The following is a 20,089-nucleotide window of genomic DNA, read 5'->3' on the forward strand; positions in this document are numbered from 1 at the left end:
CACATTTTTATTAAAGAAGCTCTGGAACATTATAAGAACAATTCATACCCTCACAAATCACTTTCAAAAGCTTTGTTTTGCTTCTTATGCTCTCTTATTTTATGCTTGATGCATACAACACAAATGACAATGGTATTTATAGTACCCAAAATTTAATTATAACCACACACATAAACTAAATAAATTTAATCAGAGCCACTCTTTTATTCTCAACCGTCACACTAATTATCAACCTAACTCATTGTACTTCACCTACTTCAGCAACCACACCAACTAGACCAGCTACTTAAGCTCACATAACTTAGAAAGTTCTATGAGATATGCTAAGCTTTGTGTTTTTTGGACTTGGATAAAAAAACGTTTATGATCTAACACCCTCCTTAAACTTAATTTATAAAACCTAGTAAAGTTCTCAACGTGAAGAACTTTTCTTGCTTTAGTGGCTTGGTAAGGATGCCAGCAATTTGATCATGTGATTTGTCATACTTTGCTTGTATTTCTTTTTTGTTAATACACTTCCATATGAAATGGTAGCAAATGTCAATATGCTTATTTTGATCATGGAAGATATGATTTTTAACTAAGGCAATTGCTGATTTTTGTCAATAAAATCTCTATAGGTTCTTGTGACAAACCCAACTCCTTCAATAAATTCCTTAGCCAGATTACATGACAAATGCTTGATGCAGTAGCCACATACTTAGCTTCAGAGGTAGACAGTGTAACAGTGGGTTTCTTTTTCGACATCTATGCAAAAGTAGTGTCATCCAAAAAGGACATAAATCCTATGGTGCTCTTTCGATCATCTATATCTCCACCCCAATCACTGTAGTTATCTACAACAAGCTTGTAGTCATTAAAGAATGGGTATAACAATCCAAAATCAATTGACTTTTGATATAGCAAATGCTTTTTTTTTGCAGCCTTAAAAAGAGTGGTCTTTGGATTCTCTATGTATCGACTCACAAATCCAACAATATAAAGGATGTCAGGTCTCGTACATGTTAAGTAATATAGACTTCCAACAATACTTTTGAAAAGAGTTGGATTTACTTTTTCTCATTTGTCATACTTGGAAAACTTGACTTTGTACTCCACTCATGTACTTATTGAATTGCAATCATTCACCTTGAACTTCTTAAGTATCTCCTTTGCATAGCTTTCTTGTGAAATGAAAATGCCATCTTCTTGTTGCTTGACTTCAATGCCCAAGTAGTATGCCATCAACTTAACTCATTCCACTTTACCTACTTCACCAACCACACCAGCCATACTAACTACCTAAGCTCACCTAACTTAGAAAGTTCTATGAAATGGGCTAAGCTTTGTGTTTTTTGGAATTGGACACCCTTTAAACTTGTTTTATAACACCTAGAAAAGCTCAATCTGAAGAAGTCTTCTTATTTTAGTGGCTTGGTAAGGATGCCAACAATTGATCATGTGATTTGTCATACTTGTAATTTTTTTTTTCCAATGCACTCCCATATGAAATGATAGCAATTGTCAATATGCTTATTTCTTAATTTAATTTAACTTCTATTTTTTTAATTAGACCTATTATGTTTTTTCATTTAACTTATATATTTTTTAATTTAATTTTAATTTAGTAAATAATTTAATTAAAAAATAATGCGATTCGAATATCTAGTTTTCTGGATGTATTTACATCTGAATCCGGATCCAGATCCGTATGGATCCTAATTTTAAGGATCCATATCCGCATTTTTTAATATGCGGATCATGATTTTTTTGGATTAAGATCTTCTGGATCTTTACAGATCCAGATATTTTTGCCATCCTTATTCTGTTATTCTTGGAGCTTTTTCCCTTTTTCTTTGGATCGGCATCCATCTTGAGGAGTTGTTCTTCGATCCCATGCTTTTTTTGTTTTTCTTTGTAGGCTTGCAACCTACCTTGAAGTTACTTGATCGTCATAGCCTCCAAATCTTTTGTTTCTACAATTGTCACAACAATATGATGAAACTTCAAATCCATCAAACAAAGTATCTTTTCAATGATCCTTACCTCTTTATCTCCTTACCATTTTCTTCTAATTCATTGGAAACAATCACAACCCGAGTAAACTAGTCAAAAATTAACTCGGATACCGTCATGTGTAAGGACTCAAATTCTTCCCGTAACGTTTGAAGACGAACCTTCTTAACTTGTCCAGCTCCTTTGCAAGTGGTTTCTAGCTTCTCCCGTGCTTCCTTTGAGAAGGTTGCTCCAACAATATTTTCAAAAGCATCTTTATTTAATGATTGAAAGATGAGACATTTCACTTTATTCTTTTTTTTTTAAATCTTTTAAACTCTCCTTTTGTGTTGCACATAAAGTTGCTTTATTTTCTAGCACAAAAAAGCCATTTTCCACGACTTCCCACACATCTGTGCACTTGATAGAGCCTTCATTTTGATACTTCATTTGTCAAATTTGTTTCCCTTTAATTGTGGAACTTGGAACGACATCATATCACTATTTGCCTTAATTTACAAATTCAGTGAGAATTTGGAGATTGTAAATGCATTGATGAATCCGGAACATCGAAAAACCTTGGGAGGAACTTGGATCAACTTTCGGTCAATGGTCAATTTTTTATCAATGGTTAATGTCAGTCAACAAGTGATGGTCAACGATCAACGGCTCAATTTGGTCTAGTTGAATTGACTTGGATCCAACTAGGTTCAGTTCATCTCGGTCAATGGTTTGGTTTGGATTGGTTCAAGTTGATGAGTCAACTGAGTTTTAGGACAACAAGCTTCTGATGGTAATTGCAACATTGCATTCCTCTTGTCAAGCTCTTTGATTTGATATGCTACACTACTATGTAAAGCACCAATTACTATCTCTCTGATACCACTTTATTGAAGAATTTAAAGAATAAAACATAAATGTTTATTAAAGAAAGCTCAAGGACATTACAAGAACAATTCACACTCTTACAAATCACTCTTAGAAGCTTTGTTTTGCTTCTTGTGCTTTCTTTTTTATAGACTTGATGCATACAACACAAATGACAAGGGTATTTATAGTATCCATGACTTAATTATAACTACACACATAAACTAAACAAATTTAATCACAACCACTCCTTTATTCTCAATCATCACACTAATTATCAACCTAATTCATTCCATTTCACCTATTTCACCAACCACACCAATCATACCTACCACCTAAGGTCACTTAACTTAGAAAATTCTATGAGATGAGCTACGCTTTGTGTTTTTGGGACTTAGAGAAAAAACAAGTTTATGATCGAACAAAAATTACACATTGGAAATGAGGGTCATATTATATTACATCATATATAAAATAAAATAACTCTTGCATTGTCATCCAAAACTTAAAAATTATAGTATGTGAAACAATTGAATAGTTATAAACGAGAATGCATGATTTACTATGTATTACGGGTATGTTTGGTACATTGCATTATGAGGTATTAAAATATTGTTCACATTAAATTAATGCTAGTGCTATGTTTGGAAGAGCATGGGAACGGGTTAAAGGGGCTGTTGCTGCATTAGCTTGCTTTTTTTGTTTTTTTCTTTTGCTTTTGCTTTATAATAATAATAATAAATAAATAAAACTTTTTTAATTTAATATAAAATTATAATTTTTTTATTTTTTATTTTACATTATAATTTCTTAATGAATTTATAATTTATTATAACTAATAATAAATATTTAAATATGAATAAATTTGAATAATATTAATTTAAAAATTAATAATAATATAAATAAAAATATAAGATATTGATACAATTTAAATATATTAATAAAATATAATATATAATTTAAATTAATCACAAAACATTAATATAGTACAGTGTAGCACCAAATATTGTACAACATTATTATAATACAGTGCTAATACAATACAATATAATACAATACACTAATATTAAAATAATGTAATATAACATAATATAATACAATGTGGCAAACACACCCTCATTATATGTACAATAGTTTACCCCCAAATATAATAATTAAAATTATAAACAAAGAACAATTGTTTATCCCTCGTGACAATTAATGCAAATGGCTTTTCAATCAAAATTTCATCAATGTGAATTTAAGCATTTTCTTTTCCTTTTAAATGTTTGAAATCTTTTACAAATAATTTTAGCCATGAGATGTAAGCCACTAGCCACAGTAGCAGCTAGTAGCAAGAGATGCTGGAGAACAAATGTTGCAAAAGACGAACCATATTTCGACAATTCAAGCCACGTTTTTCACATGAAACATATATGTGACTGTCACATCGTCATTAAATGGTTGAATACTATCCGAGGAATTATTAATAGGCGAGGGCTACCTTTCAGTTGTGGTAAGATGCAGCCCTCTCACATGAACAATATCTACCGTGAGCCTAAATGAGATTCATGATCCCGTTTATGAGAGAATTGCACTATACAGCACCTGTACTATAACAGACTCCTTATTAATATTATTTGACGATCCTTACCTACAATATTTAGTTAAATCAATGAGCCATGGGCCTAACACTTCAGCTTATAATTTATAAGTATTCAATTAATTATTAGTCAAATCAGTGAGACTTGGGCCCAATACTTTAGCTAATAATTTGTAAGTATTCATTTAATTATTAGTTTATCTTCAATTATTTTGTGTACTTTTTTTCTTTAAAATAATAGGAATAGGAACGTGATAAAACATCAAGATCAAACTTTATTTGCCCGCAAGAACATGTTTTTTTTTAAAAAAAATAAAGTAACGAATCTCCTTTAACCCTGAAGACAAAATGAATCATATTTAGCCGAGCTTTTAATTTATCTGCTTTTATTGCTATAGAATCGGCTTTTGATTGAGGATGGCATAATCTTTGGCTTAAAGTGTGATTCAACAGCGGTTGTTAGTTTCCTACTTAAGGGTTTTTGGATGTCTCAGAAATCATTTGTGGACTGAAAGGTTAAGCTCTTACGATGAATTTTAATATGTTGCACTCACACTTGAAGAGAAAATAACAAGGTGGCTGATTGATTATACTGTAAATCCCGGTTTCTAGGGTTTTAATTTAACGTGATGGCAAAGCGCACCTATTTCTGCGCAAAAATTACTTTATCCCAATTATTGGTTTAGTTGATTTGTGCTTCTTGCTTTCGTTTAGGGAGTTAATCTTTTTCTTTTCTTTCTTTTCGTTTGATGCTATCTTCTTGCTTAGGGATGAGACTTACTATATCCTTACTGAATTAAACAGACATGAATTGTGTTATGACAGTTCAGTTTAGGCAATTAAAACTATATGATTCATAAATCTCTTAATCAATTGGTTTTTATTTTGGAGGAGAAAAATTAAAAATCAAAAAGTAAAAATAGATTTTATGTTAGTAAATATAAGTGATTACTAATGTGATAGTAGGCAATTTATTTAATTTGTTTTATTGTTGGTATTTGGCTCACTTTGAGAGATAATATAAGTACAGTAGATGTGGATGTTTCTTTATTTTTTTTAATGGCCCTTACGGAAGTCGGAATCGAACTCAAACTGAAATTTTGTAAATCAAATACTAACTACTAGAACAGAATTGAACTAAACTGAATCAAATTAATTTAATTCAGTTGTGTTTGATTCAGGTCTATAGTTTAATTTGATTTTGTATGACAAGTAATTTTACATAACATAATAATAAAATACTATTGCCACAACAAGAGTCTTAAGTCCATAAATTTACAAATAATAAAGAACATTATAAAGTCGAATAAGTTAATATAATAAAGTCCAACATAAAACAAATTTATATAGACTTGAAATCTACTACAAATGACAAATCCACAATAATAAATAAAATAGGAAAGCAACAACACAAAATCACATATAAAAGATACTTCAAAGTTCCATTGCTAATTAGCCATCGACATTCACAAATTCTTGGAGGCTGCCTTCAATGACCTTCACCAAGCAATCCTCAACTTATCAGCCCAATTAATTAGGAATAGCGCTGATCCACCTGTTACTATCCAAGCAAAGGAGTCTTTGCATCCATTATTGGCGAAAAGCTTAGCGGCAACTACTAAATTAACCAAAAGATACACACATAATTCTCGTTTATATTTGAATCTAAGTAGGGATAAAAAAAAAAAAAAAGTCCCAAGGCAGCCGTGGTCCGATTGATCCGACTCTAAATTTTAGGGTTTTAACCTAAATTTAAAAGTTAAGGGTGGACTAAGACTCAAGGAGTTAGGTGTTGAAAATAATAAACTTGTTTTAGACAAGTAATTCATTTAAGTGGAATGAAGTGTTAAGTTGCACATGGCCCTTCTTCATTCTCCATCAACATGGTCCTACCATGTTATGTTCATGAAGCATCTAATTGAATGGAGATAAGCTTTACAATTTGGATGCCATTGAAGGATTCCTTTAGAGCATGTTAGGTGAAGTGGTGCTATGATGAAAGTTTGGCGGAACATGTTAGGTGATGTGTATTGTTACGATTATGTTTGTGTTTCATTCACTACAAATACCTATGTCATTTGTGTTGTATTCATCAAGTGTAAGAAGAAAAAAGAATAAGAAGCAGAACATAGCTTCTAAGAGTGATTTGTGAGGAGTGTGTGAATTGTTCTTGTAGTGCTCTTGAGCTTTCTCCAATAAATTTGTGTTTTATTCTTTAAATTCTCCAACATTAGGGCCTAATTACATTCAAGTTAAGATTATGACATCACTAAAAAGCCCTGATTTGACCCTTGGCCCTTAAGTTAAATTTTAAAACATCTCAGCTAACGTGAATGGGGCTCGCCCCTTACAGTATTGATCCTCCAAATATCTCAGCTAAATATGAGCTAGTGGGCTGATGAATCGATTAAGATGAGATCATGCATGCAAGCGGTGGAGAGCCACCGATATCATAACAATTGGCACATTTTATCTTTGCTATTGTTGAATACATTTGTCCCACGTCATTGAATCGGATCTTGTATGCTCCCACGTAAATCGTACAATTGAAATACTGCTAAAAATATATAACTATGAAATTAACTATTAGTTTATTTACAGTTATTGTGTATTTTTATTGCTAATTAGTAGGAACGATATCTAAGCCCTAATCGGACTCACAATATTTGTGATAGCGATCGAAATCCATAATCTTTTAATGATATTTCAGCCATTGATCAAGTCTGAGGAAACTTCAGCCGTTGATCATTATTTACGGTGCATGCACTAACTACGCCCCAACCACCCATCTTCATTCTATATAATTAATCCAAAAATAATTTAGATTTAGCATTGAGTTGATTTTTTACTAAATTTTTTTTTAAAAATACAATTAGTAGTTACTGAATAAGAATATAAAACTAATTAAATCTTAGCTAAGGGCGAAAAAATGAATAAATGATTCAAATTCAAATCAAATCGTAAAAGAATTGGGTTAAAACTCTGCTGATTCGTTCGCTTATTAAACGAATATTCAGTTCAATTCATTTAATTTGTTTAATAGAATTAATAAATTGATCGAATCAAATCTGATTCATCAATATTTGTTTATCCTATAAAGAATAATAAATTAATTTTAATTCATATACTTTGTCTTATTACCATTTATAATTACTATATTAGCCTTCAAACTTTAAATTTTTTTCATATATATTTAAGGATAACTAAGTAATTTAATTAAACGAATAATAAATAAATTTTAAATAAATGGATCGTATTTAATTCATTTTTGACCCATTTATTAAATGAATACTAATGAATAAATAAATTAATATCCTTAAACCCAGACTCGATTAGTTGAATTAACGAATTGCATCGAATTCAATCATTTATTAAACGAATCAATTTTTTCAAAAGCAAACCCATTTAATTCACATAAAATTGAATTGAAGAAATGAATTCTAATCTAGATTCCCACTCCTAATCTTAAATTGTATGTTACTATATATGCCCATTTGGTAGAAAATATTGAAAGGTTGAGCACATGTCAGCTGAACATTAGATTCAATCCAAACAAATGATTTATCTAGAAATTAATTATGATTTGATCTAGAAATTTGTGGCCGACCATCTTCCCATGTTGATCACTTCCCATCACCTAAAAGCTAAGCAAGTTAAAAAGATAATAATTTAGCTAATAATTCATAACTATCAAATTGACTATCAGTTTGTCTCAATTATTTTGTGTACTTTTATTATCAATTAATGGGAACGTGATCTTGCCCGAATCGATGTAGTAACTTCAATGTTAACATTCGCGCGACAGTGCGGCCTACTTGAATGTACATATACCATGTCGTGCCAGAAGCAAAAGCTCACTCAACTACTAGCTACTTGCTTCTAACTACACACACAGGGAGAGTTCTTTTCTGAAATAGTGAAGAACATGGAAGCTGCTTTTGCAGGTACTTTAATTTAGAATAAGTCCATGTGAGTTCCATTTCTATTCTTACATTAATAATATGTCATTTATGAATAAGTTTTCCATTATCAAATTTTCAGGAAAGACAGAATGGTTGGAGACATTTGTTATCAAGGAGGGCTATCCACGTGCATTTACAAGTATTCTTGTTGTTGATATGGATGAAGAGAATCTTAATCTTCTTATAGTTCCTCAATATGGAAGAAATCCTAACAAGACTGGTTAAGTGGCTAAATTTCACTTGATTATAATTGAGAAATGTTATCCTTCAAAAAGTTTGTATTTTTTTTTTTCTATATAAAATGACGCTGTCATTTTGTCAAAAGGAAATACAAACTTTATAAGAAAAATGTTATTCACATGTGTTTTATTTAAATAAATAAAAGGACATGTACTATTGGTCCATTGTGTGAGTACAATTTTTGTTCAACTAATAATAGGATCTCTTGTGATGTACAAGAGATTTTCTAATTACATTTATGTGATTTGATATTCCTTAATATTACATAAAAAATAAGTTGTATGTTAATGATTCATTTATTCATTTTCTGTGAAACCCCAAAGAAGTAGGAAAATTTTATTGGAGAAAAAAAAAATAAAGTTACAAGGCTAAAGAGAAGCAAATAAGTAGTAATACTACAGATGAATCTCAATCAATGTGGTATTCATTTAATAGATGATAAAATTAAACTATCTAATAGATGAATGACATATAAATAGGATCCTAATCATTAGTGAACAAATAAATCAGGAAAGCTGCAGGAGCTTTTTTTTTTTTTTTTTTTTTTTTGAAGTTGGAGAGTGGGCAAAGCGGCAGCAACCTCCTTGATCATCTCTAAAATTTACCAGAATACTCATAGAAACATACTTAAATCTGCATTAGATGTTTGCAAAATCTAAATTTCAGATTTAATCTTTCTTGGTTACAAAGCTGTTATTGAATTCTGTAACCGAAAGGTTCAATAAAGCCAGCAGCAATTGTAAATTATCCTCTTAAAGATTTCTTTATTTAATAACACACTTGATGGTAACAGAAAAATTATGGTTTGCCACCAAAAAGAAAAACTAAAAGTAAATTATTAGAGATTTTGTTTTTTGAATTATATCAGAGTTCACATAAATTTATACTCTCAGGGAATCTAGGTAATAGTAATAATTTTTTATTTTAGATTTTATTAGTGCAAACTATAATTTTGCCTTTAAGAATCTAGACTTAATGGTAGCAGAGGTTACATCGTAGGTATTTTGAAGTATTTTTCAAAATATAAAGACTAAAAAGGGACTAATATCAAAATATAGTGACTAAATGAGATTGTACCGTAATAAAATTAATAAGAAAATAATAATAATAATTTATATAATTAATCTTTTGGGCAATAAATCTAAAAAAAAGGTAAAAAGAATTTATTAAATTTTATTTACTACTATGAGTGAATCCATAACCCTAACTAATTCAATTTCATAGTTTCATTTAAATTAAGTTGTTTATATTCAAGTTTTATTTTCAATTTTTAGATAAAATAAAATAGACAAATTAAATATTTTCTCTGTGGATCGACCTCGGACTCACCGAACTATAATATAATAAGACACTCTTATACTTGAGAGTTAGAAATCACTTTTAAATTGTGTTACCTTACTGTAGAAGTTGTTGCTTCAAAGCAAAATTGGATAGCATGAAACTATGGGTGTTCAGAATCCAATCCGATCCGCTCAATCCGTTTGATTAGTGAAAATCCGATCTGTGGATTGGATATGGATTGAAAATTTAAAAATCCGCAGTCAATGGATTGGATATGGATTTACTTCTGCAAATCCGTAAAAATCCGTGAATCCGCAAAAAAAAATTTAAAAAAAAAATATATATATTTATTTATTTAGTTAAAACATTATTATAAATTTAATTAAAGAATATTATAAATGTGACATTATATAGTTACATAAGCACTATAACATATCTTAACCATTACCTAATAATAATATTAAATAAAAAATAATCAAATATACAAATAGAACTTGTAAAAAAATTGTAAAACAAAATAAAAGCAAAGTCACACGCACTAGCAAAAGCAAAGTAACATAATGCTAAGTTACCAACAATTTGCAAAGTCACCTAAAAGCAAAGTAATGTAACGCCAAGTTACCAACAATTTGCAAACAAAAAACCCTAAGCTTCCCCGCCATCACACGCACTAGCAACACCCAATATTGGTTTAATACACTCTTGACACCGATTTGAAGGACATCGGCCGCGTGATTCCAACAAGAGAAATCCATCTTCTTCCCCGAGTCCATCGAGCCACTTCACAATCACTGGTTCTAGCCAAATAATTGCACTATCACAACCTTCAAGATCGCCACCCGTACTTCTCCTGGTTCCCATCGTTGACGGCTCCGTAATCACCACTTTTTGACAAGTGCAATAGTCCTGGTGAAGGATCAGACTGTGTTTGGTTTCAAAAACTTCGTCATTTCAATTAATTGTGGCTTTATTTGAACAATTAATTTCAGTGTTATATTAATGTATTATGTAACTTTATTTGAACAATTAATCTTAGTGTGTTATATTTTGAAACTTTAAACGTATTATTGTAGCTTTATTTGAACAACTAATCTCGATGTGCTATATTTTGAAACATTGAATGTATTATTTTAGTTTTATTTAAACAATTAATTTGTTTAAATTTTATTCAATTTTAAATTTAATTGATAGTAAAATTATTTTTATATTAGATTTTTTTAAAAATTTCATTAGTTCATGGATTGGGGAGAACTAAAAATTTTTAATTCGGAAACTAATGCGCAAAATGGTTGATTGGATATGGATTAAGTTAAATCCGCATCCAATCCGCAGACGTATGGATTGGATATGGATTTAGTCAAATCCACATCCGATCTGCAGATGTATGGATTGGATTTGGATTAAGTTTAATCAATCCGTGGATTTGATTGGATTGAAAAATTATAATCCGCAAAATTATGGATCGGATATGGATTGATGTCTAATCCGTAAAATCCGATCCGTAAACACCCCTACATGAAACCATCACATTCCTACAATTAGACAAACAATTTAGTGGATAATGTATTAGTCGTTGCTTCAAAATGACGGCAGGAGACAAACAAATAAAATTATATTACTTGTTGCTTCAAAACGAGAGCAGGATGAGGAAAAGCAACTGATAATGTGGTAGAAAAGGCTCGTCAGATTTATGTCGAAGGTTCGAGCTCACTTTGAGGCTGCCAATGCTAAGTTCAAGACTGAGGTAGATAAACACCAACGTAAGAAGGTGTTTCAGGAAATACACTCAACACATCACTTAGAAATTCATGAAAAAAAATTCTTCTTTCAAAAAGCTCTCTCTCTTCTAGAGAGGCTTGAATGAAAGTATTGAGGGGTCGTAAGGATTCATGTGGTCACTCCCTGTGAGTGGAATGTAATCCAAAAAGTCAGCTTTTGGGGTTGGTGAGCTAGTTGAGAAAGCCCGAAAGCAACGTTAGTGTAGGGCGTTGAGGCACGAATTAAAGTTAGTGAGCCTAAATAACTTACTCCCTGTCCAAGCATTAACTACCATGGATACTGAAGAACTAATCCCCAAGTGTAAAGCAATAACTATCAGAGAGGAAGATAAAGCCAAAATAACGCTGGAGATGAATTTGAAAAATAAGAAAGAACAAATGATGGCATGATGCTTAGTGGGCAAAGTACTTCTCACAAAGGGAGTAAACAAAGATGGACTTAAGGCTGCGTTACAGCAGGTGTGGAGGACTTTCAAAGAAGTCAAGATCGAAAGCGTGGAGAACAACATCTTCATGTTCAAATTTGCTGAAGAATCAGACAAAAAAAGAGTGCTAAAAGGGGGACCGTGGCACTTCGACAGGGCTTTGATTGTTCTCGCTGAGCCAAGGGGGATTGCGGAAGTCGCAAAACAAGCCTTTACCCATACATTCTTTTGGGTGCAGATTCATAATGTCCCACTGGCGTGTATGGATAAAGAATTTCTCCAGGACTTGGGCGGGAAGATTGGGTAAGTAGAGGAGGTTCAAATAGATGATAATGGAGATTGCATTGGGGAATTTGCCAGAATAAGAGTCTCAATTAACATAACACCGCCGCTAGAGAAGATTTTATTTCTAAAGCAGGAAGGTGAATGATAAGTTCATATTTCTCATATATTTTGTTATTAATTTCTCTGTCTTTTTCTTGTTTTGATCTTAAATATTCTAGTTATTTTAGTTAAATTTTAATTGAATAGGGAATTAATTAATATACATATTTTACCCTTTTATTATATATTTACTAGTTATTTTTATTTCTTATTTTTAATTAATTGTATTATTTTATTGAATAGAGAATTAATTGGAGATTGTGGATAAAAAAGGCATGAAGAAATTCAAATTGAGAAGGAATAAATATTAAATTGGAAGACAAAAATACAGTCAAGAATTGATAGAACCGAGTGGAAGAAATCAAAGCAATTAATCCAATTGAGAAATGTTGAATAATTAAAAGATTTAATTTTTCCAATTGGCAATTGGAGTGCACTTGCATGTCATTGCAAAAGTGGAAAGCAATTTAAACGGGTCCACAATTGACTTTCAAAAGTTGGAATTAATGGCTTTTGGTGGCATTAAATTGGAAAAGGATTTCAATTAGAATTGAAAAAGGATTTCTTTACTCTTGTTGGAGAAGAATTCGGTCAACTAGCATTATAAAAGGGGAGCTGCTGGATGGAAACGGAGGAGGGCAGATGCAATTCGGCAGCAAGAGGAAAATCAACAACCGCAAGAAGAAGAAAAAAATCAGCAGCTGGAATTAAATTGAAGAAAAAGGCAGCCGCTTGAATTAATCTCCATGATTGGTTTTGTCAATTCTCTTATTCCCAATTCAATTATGTTAGGCTAGATTTTTATTTGGTTGAGGGTGAATTCAAAACCCTAAACATGCTATGCAATTAAATTTAAATTCTATAATTCAATTTATTTAATTGAGATTGTTTATGTTCTTCTATAATTAATGTTCATGGTTTATTCTTGTTTTATTTGAGTGGCCAATTAGATAGGACTTGAATAAATTTTATTGCTAAATTAAAATTCTTGATCCATAATTGTCTTGATATTTTAATCATTAGTAGCAGGTTGGAATCAATGATTTTGATTGAAGAACATAACTTAGGTTAAATAATCCGAGCTTGTGTGTTTATTGCCTAGATCAACCTAATATCTTTCTTTGTTTAATACTTCCATTATCTTAAATTTAAAGAGCTTGTTTTAAATTATTTAATGATTAGAGATTAGGTGAAGAGCTTGTTTTGCCTAACAACACACTAAGGAAAGATTGAGACTAACAGAGCTTATTGTTGTCTACGGTTGATAGTTTCAATATAAATTGATAATAGAATTGATATATTATGTGCATGTTTGGTGGTGGCGAATGATCCTTTAACCAAAGTTTTCATCATTATTATTTCTTTCTCCTTTAATTAGAGTTTTTTTATTAAATTCTTGCTCGTAGTTTTAATTTCTTTACTTCTTACTATTTAGTTAAAAATTCATAAACCCCCTTTTTATTTATAATTGGCATTTTCTTTAGTTAGATTAATTTATATTATTATTACTCTTATTATTACTACTATTATTTTATTTCAAATCTTGCTTTAGAGTTAATAATAAATATAACTACCATAGTAGTTGTGGGATCGATCCTTACTCGCTCTGTACTAATTATTTATATTAGTGGTAATGTTTTAAATTTGATAAACCTTAACGACACTACCAAATTTTTGGCTCCGTTGCCGGGGATTAGCGTCTAGTTTGTTTATTATCACTCTTTTTATTTTATTATTTTTATTTCTTTTCTCATTTTATTTATTTATTTTATTTTAATTAGTTATTTTTTGTTCTATATTTAGATTTTCATGAGCATAGAGGACATTCGATTGAAACTCGAACAACTTAGAGGAACCTCATCATATTTAGAACTCGATTTTGCCATCCACATTCCACTCCCGAAGACAGAGCCAAGCAGCCTAGAACCCGAACCAATGGCTCAAAATAACAACCGAAGACTTAAAGAGTTGGTAGCTCCTAACTTGGACCAGCAACCCTTATGCATTGAGAATCCAAACCCTTAGGTAAAGTTTGAACTCAAATCTGGGATGATTAATCTTCTTCCTACTTTTCATGGTCTTGCAGGAGAGGATCCAAATAAGCACTTGAAGGAGTTCCATGTGATCTGCTCCACAATGAAACCAACCGGAGTTTCTGAAGAGCAAGTTAAGCTAATGGCCTTCCCATTCTCTTTGGCGGATTCAGCCAAGGAATGGTTGTACTATCTCCCCTCTGGTATTGTCACTACATGGAATGAGATGCGTCAGCTATTTTTGGAGAAATATTTCCCAGCATCAAAAGCTGACAGGATTCAGAAAGAAATTTGTGGAATCCGACAGTATAATGGAGAGTCACTCTACGATTATTGGGAATGATTCAAAAAGCTATGTGCTAGTTGCCCTCACCATCAGATAAGTGATCAACTTCTTATTCAATACTTTTATGAGGGTCTACTACCTATGGATAGGAGTATGATTGATGCCGCTAGTGGAGGAGCACTCGTGGATAAGACACCAGAAGCAGCCCGAAATCTCATTGCTAACATGGCTGCTAATTCCCAACAGTTCAACACTAAGAATGATCTACTACCGCCACCTAAGCGAGTCAATGAGGTAAGTACTACTTCCCTAGAACAACAAGTTGCAAATCTTACTTTGGTGCAACAATTAGCTCTAGGGCAACAAATGAGACAATGTGGCGTATGTTCTATGGTCGGGCATGCGACTGACATGTGCCCTGCCATCCAAGAGGGTTCACATGAGCAGGCCAACACAGTTGAGGGGTTTCTAGGCCAACCAAGATAAAGGTATGATCCCTATTCTAATTTTACAATGAAGGGTGGAAGGATTACCCTAATTTTAGGTATGGGAACCAACAACATGGCATTTCTAATGTGGCACCGTCTCGACCACCGGGCTACCCCCAACACCGGGTGCAACAACCTTACCAAGTTCGGCCACCTCCACCTCCTTAAAATCAAGGTACGTCTTTAGAAGATCTTGTAAAAGCTCTCGCTACTAACTCTATGCAATTCCAATAGACTACCCAGACACAGCTCCAACATTTAGAGAATTAAATTGGCCAACTGGCCATATCTATGAGTAGGATAGAGGGTAGAACTTCAGAAAAGTTACCTTCTCAACCAGAAATTAATCCAAAGGAGAATGCTAATGCTATGTCTCTTAGGAGCGGAAAACAATTGGAACCATTTTTAGCTAAGCCATCAAAAGTATCCACAACATCATCGCCCTCTGTGACCAATTCCTCCCCTGAGGCTCTTCCTTTAACAAGGAAAGATGATTCCCACTCGGCATTGCCAGTCGATCCATCTGGCCAGGTAAGTATCCTCTCACCTCGAATTAAGACTCTCTCTATTCCTCCACCATTTCCTAGCAGATTTAAACAATCCAAGAAAGAGGAGCAAGAAAAAGAGATCCTTGAGACCTTTTGTAAAGTAGAGGTAAATATTCCTCTACTTGATGCTATTAAACAAGTGTCGCGTTATGCAAAGTTTTTGAAGGAATTATGCAGCAACAAGCGAAAGTTGAGCGGTAACGAAAAGGTAAGTGTTAGAGAGAATGTTTCTGCTGTACTTCAAAGAAAACTTTCGCCTAAGTGCAAGGATCCAGGTACTTTCACCATCCCCTGCACTATTGGTAATACCATATTCGAAATATGTATGCTAGATTTAGGGGCCTCAATTAATGTTATGCCATATTCGATTTATAACTCCTTGAATTTAGGTCCAATGGAAGAAACTGGTATAATTATTCAATTGGCTGACAGATCTAATACTTACCTGAAGGAGGTTATGGAAGATGTTCTTGTGCAGGTAAATGAATTGGTCTTTCCAGCTGATTTTTATATCCTTGAAATGGAGGATGAGTTGTTGCCCAATTCCACTCTTATTCTGTTGGGGCGGCCATTTCTTAAGACAGCCCGAACCAAGATTGATGTTCACGATGGAACCCTCACAATGGAATTCGATGGTGAAGTGATCCGCTTCAATATCTTTTAGGCAATAAGGTATCCTAGTGATGTACATTCTGTCTTTGTCATAGATGATATTAATACTTTGGTGCAGGATTTCTTTGAATTATTCGGTAATGACAGTTTTAAAATTGTCATAAGCGAAAATCTTACGAAAGATGATTCTAAGGAACATGCAAATTTGATAAAGTTGGATGATGAGGTAGAGGAAGCTATGGCGATCTTAGATGGAGCAGTCACATTACGCACCAATGGGTATAATGTTTCTTACCTTGAATTGCCTTTATTAAACGAAAAACGTTTACCTTCAATTGTGCAGGCATCTACCTTAGAACTTAAACCACTCCCAGAACACCTGCAATATATTTACTTGGGTGAGAAGGAAACACTTCCAGTCATAATTGCTAAAACCCTCACCCTAGTTCAACAAGAAAAGTTAATTAGGGTGCATCGAGATCACAAGACGGTGATTGGCTGGATCATTGCCGACATTAAGGGAATTAGTCCTTCCATGTGCATGCATCGCATTTTGCTAGAGGAAGGGTCTAAACCAATGAGAGATGCACAACGCCGCCTTAATCCACCAATGATGGAAGTCGTAAAAAAGAAGATACTGAAACTCCTTAATATGGGGATTATTTATCCAATTTCTGATAGTAAATGGGTGAGTCTTGTGCAGGTAGTTCCAAAAAAATCAGGCATCACAGTGGTCAAGAATGAAGAAAGCGAGCTTGTGCCAACAAGAGTTCAAACTGGGTGGAGAGTTTGCATTGACTATCGTAAACTGAATGCAGTCACTCGCAAGGATCATTTTCCTCTGCCATTCATTGATCAAATGCTTGAAAGGTTAAGTGGTTACTCTCATTATTGTTTTCTTGATGGTTGCTCAGGTTATAATCAGATCGTTATCGCTCCGGAAGACCAAGAGAAAACGACATTCACATGCCCCTTTGCAACATTTGCTTACCGACGCATGCCGTTTGGTCTTTGTAACGCTCCTGCCACTTTCCAAAGGTGTATGATGAGTATTTTTTCTGATTATGTGGAGAACATCATTGAGTTATTTATGGATGATTTTACAGTTTATGGTGATTCTTTCGATAGATGTTTGGATAACCTTACACTTGTTCTTAAACGATGCATTGACACTAACCTTGTGCTTAATTGGGAAAATGTCATTTTATGGTTAATCAAGGTATTGTACTAGGCCATGTTATTTCTGAAAAGGGGATTGAAGTTGATAAATCTAAGATAGATCTTATTCGCTCCTTACCACCTCCCACTAGTGTGAGGGAGGTTCGTTCTTTTCTTGGTCATGCAGGTTTCTATCGCAGGTTTATCAAGGACTTCTCCAAGATAGCTTTACCTCTCTGTAACTTACTTCAAAAGAATGCAATGTTTGACTTCAATGAAGAGTGCCAAAGAGCTTTTAAGAAGTTAAAAGAGGTTTTGACATCGGCCCCTGTGATTCAACCACCAAACTGGGATTTACCATTTGAGATTATGTGCGATGCTAGTGACTATGCTGTTGGAGCCGTGTTGGGCCAGTGTGTGGGCAAGCTTCCTCATGTCATCTATTATGCCTCTCGTACATTAAATGATGCACAACTTAACTACTCCACCACAGAGAAAGAACTTTTAGCAGTTATCTTTGCTTTAGAGAAATTTCGTTCTTATTTAATTGGATCTATGGTAATCGTTTACTCTGACCATGCAGTTATTAGGTACTTACTCACCAAAAAGGATGCCAAACCGCGCCTTATACGATGGATACTTCTATTGCAAAAATTTGACATAGAGATTCTAGATAAGAGAGGTTCTGAGAATTTGGTGGCAGATCATTTGAGTCGACTTACCTATAACGAAGATGCACTTCCATTGCATGAGAACTTTCCAGATGAACAGTTATTACATGTAGGTATAGTTACTCCTTGGTATGCAGATATTGTCAATTACTTGGTTACCAGGACAGTACCGAAAGAGATAACCCATGCACAAAAGGCCAAGATCAAGAGTGATGCCAAGTACTATGTGTGGGATGAGCCATACTTGTGGAAGCATTGTTATGATCAAGTTATTAGAAAGTGCGTACCCGAAACTGAATTTACTTCTATTCTCATCTTTTGTCATACTTTGGCTTGTGGAGGACATTTTGGACAAAAAGAACAACCCTTAAGGTACTTGCGAGCAGTTTTTATTGGCCATCACTATTTAAGGACGCATATTTGTTTTGCAAATCTTGTGATCGTTGTCAGAGAACAGGTAATTTGGGACCTAGAAATCAGATGCCACAATCTCCCATTCTTATAGTTGAGATTTTTGATGTTTAGGGCATCGACTTCATGGGACCATTTCCTTTATCGTTTGGTAATCTCTATATTGTTCTTACGGTTGATTATGTTTCAAAATGGGTGGAAGCAAAAGCCACCCGAACTAACGATTCTAAGGTTGTGGTAGATTTTATAAAGAGTAACATCTTTACAAGGTTTGGAACACCAAAGGCAATTATCAGCGACAGAGGCACTCAATTTTGTAACAGGTCAATAGAAGCCCTCTTTCGAAAATACAACATCACTTACAAGGTATCTACATCTTACCATCCCCAAACTAGTGGGCAAGTTGAGGTGTCTAATAGGGAAGTGAAATCAATCCTTGAAAAGACAGTTAATCCGAATAGAAAGGACTGGAGCTTACGGCTTGATGATTAGTATTAAAAATTATTTAATTATCAAGCGATAATATGTTATTTTATGCTTATGTTATAATTTATATTTGTGTTTATGTAATATATTATGAATTATTAATTATGTTTTCAATATATTTAATTTTGTGTATTTTTGTGTTTATTAGGAAAAATATTAATTCCAAACAAATAAACGGAGGTCAAATTTGGATTCTGGAGGTCCGAAAATCTTAAGATCAGTCAAGATCGGCTTAAAATTGGGCTGTAAAAAAAAGTTGACTTTTCCTGTTGACCGAGCACTAATTGGATGATGAAATGAGCTTACAATAGATATGAGTGCATGGGATAGCTGGCAATCTAGACTAAATCTCAACCGTTCATGATTTAATGGCCATTATTGTGCCACGTGGCAATGGTTGGTAAAGCAAGTTGGAGGATCCGAATCTTTGTATTCGGGTCGACCCGATCCACCCATTAACCCGCCAAATCTCAACCATTCTTTGGGCAAATCGAACGAGTCAAACGATGCCACGTGTGATGTTGACTTTTGAAGTTTGACCAGCCATTGAATCTTGATCTAAAGGTTGTGAGGAGTACATGCATAAAGCCTATGATGGACCGCAAAGCACTGGATTATGAATTTATTTTTCTATAAATAGAGCCTCATTTTTATGTTTTAATCATCTCTCTACAACTCTCTTCTTCTCAAATTCTCTCCATCTCCTTGTAATCTTGATTTCTAGGTGTGTTTTTAATATTTTGTATAATTATTTTTATAAATAAAATTAGTTTTATTTCTAATTTTAGTTGTTTTTATTACTTTTAATTATAAGTAATTCAATTTTACTACTTCTTTTTATTTTAATTATGCTTAACTAAATAATATTAGTTAGGGGAAGGTGAAACTCTTAGGAAATAAATA

This window comes from Citrus clementina, unplaced genomic scaffold (assembly GCF_000493195.1).
Source record: "Citrus clementina cultivar Clemenules unplaced genomic scaffold, Citrus_clementina_v1.0 scaffold_9, whole genome shotgun sequence".
Classification (NCBI taxonomy): domain Eukaryota; kingdom Viridiplantae; phylum Streptophyta; class Magnoliopsida; order Sapindales; family Rutaceae; genus Citrus; species Citrus x clementina.